Source organism: Nicotiana tabacum, chromosome 24 (assembly GCF_000715075.1).
Source record: "Nicotiana tabacum cultivar K326 chromosome 24, ASM71507v2, whole genome shotgun sequence".
Lineage (NCBI taxonomy): Eukaryota > Viridiplantae > Streptophyta > Magnoliopsida > Solanales > Solanaceae > Nicotiana > Nicotiana tabacum.
The window spans coordinates 103455433-103457662 of record NC_134103.1 but is presented as its reverse complement, the minus strand read 5'-3'; positions in this window follow the sequence as shown (position 1 = coordinate 103457662).

Sequence of the window (2230 nt, the reverse complement as noted above, 5' to 3'; positions counted from 1 at the left end):
GGAATAAGTAATGCAGGGATTAGTTATGCATGTATTAGTTATGCAGGGATAAGTTATGCAAGGTTGAGTTATGTTGGGATTAGTTATGCGATAGTTATATAAGGATTAGTAATATAAATGTAATGTGAGTGTTATTTATTATTAGCTTACTTTATTTTATTAAAATTATTAGTATAGTTTAAATATATATTTTTAAAGGCAAAATACATAGGTAGCCACCTCACCTATACCCAAATCTCTGTTACACACTTTCTGAGAACGAATATCATATTACACACCCAATCTTTCAAAATTGTGTCTATTACACACTACTTTTTTCTTGACTAATTTTTCAGAATATGTGTAATGTTACGCATCAATAACATTGTGACGCGTGTTAATAATTTAAAAAAAATACTTAAATTTCTCTTGACTAGTTTCTATTTCCTCGGGTCTTTCTCTTTCACGAGAAAACTAGAGACACTACCATACTTCCATTCTTCTCTTTCTTTGAAGACCACTTTCTTCCTCATCTTTGTTCTTCTTTATCACTATTTCTCCTTGCTCTAAAAATTTATCACCATTTTTTTATTTTTTAAGTTTTGTTTGTTTTGTTTGCTATGGAAACACCATTTTTACCGATGGGTGTTGCCACTGTAATAGTGGCCGGAAAATGGAGGTCGCCATCGTTTGTATTTTTTAACCAAACAAGACTATATTTGAACGAAGAACTACCAATTTGCCGGAAAGATATGAGAGAGCTCTATCCAGCCGAAGAAGATTGACCTTGTCGGCCATGATCTAACAGTGAAAGCAACGACCTAGAGGTCTCTGCATTGCTTGAGGTCATCGCTGGCGTTACTAGTTATGGCCGAGATCTACTTAAAGGAGATAAAAGAAAGGGGGGGGGGGAAGAAGGCCGATGGGAGGTGTGGGGAGAGAAAAGGGAGTTGTGGTTGTCGCCGGATTCCCAGGATGACAAGGGCTCCAAATGGGGAAGAAGGGCCTGGACATTTTCTTTTCTTTTCTTTTAACTAATAAATTAAGAAAAATAAGGAGAAAAAAATAAGATTTAGACACGTGTGCTTATATAAGGATTTGGACTGATAATGTATAGGTTTCATGCGCTCAATTTTTTTTGTTAAACACACGCGTGCCATCTAGCACAAGTAGTGTGTACTAGACACAATTTTAAAAGGTTGCATGTGTAATATGATATTCGTTCTTAAAAAGTGTGTAACAAGGATTTGGGGTATATGTGAGATGGCTTCTTATGTATTTTGCCTATTTTTAAATAAAAAAATACAAGTTTGAATAAAGGGTATTTTTGTCATTTTATGTTTTAATACAAGTATTACTAATATATGTATAAGTTATTCCACTTTCTATCTTACATAAAGCGAAAAAGAAAAATATGAATCAAATATTATATTAGCAATGCTACATTTTATGTGGAAAAGAGGAAAAAATAATCAAATATTGTATAACTTATGCTAGCTTCTATGTGGAGATTATTTTTTCCCCTTTTTTTAACTAAACAATGAATAAAGTTATCCTAATTTAAATATGTGAATAATTCATCTCTAACCGGCTACCAAATGACTTTATTATCAGTTGTGTGAGGCACAAATTGAAATTTTTTGTATAGTTATGACTATGAAATCACTTTGTTTCTTTCACATGATAAGTTAAAAAAGAGAATTAGGAAAGTAATATATGGAGAGATGGATTCTGTAACTTGTTACATCTCTATTGGTCATATATTCACGAGCCAGTAATGAGTGAGGGGAACATGGGATTTAGGAAAGAGACAAATGAGTACAAGTACAACAAAGAGGTCACATGAAATTATGTTGCTGCCATGTGGTGTGCCTTGGTCCTTGTATCACTCACATTTGCTCATATCTTTTGGAGATGGTATATGTGAAGTATAATATAATATAATTATTCAATTTTTATATCAAATTAATAGTTTGCTATAATCATCAAATAAAATTGAAGTAGAAATAGAAAACTTTAAGCAACAATAAAATTGTATTCGTATAACTTATAGTTTACTAGTTTGAATCGTAAAAGTAACCATTAGTATTTGTATTTGGATAGGCTATTTACTTCACACTCTTCGGAGTGCTGCTCTTTTCCGTACCCTACATGAACATAAGATATTTTATACAACGTACTGTCCTTTTATATAAATACGTATCATATATTCATTTATTTAATATCTTCATGTTGCATTGTAGTTAACCTT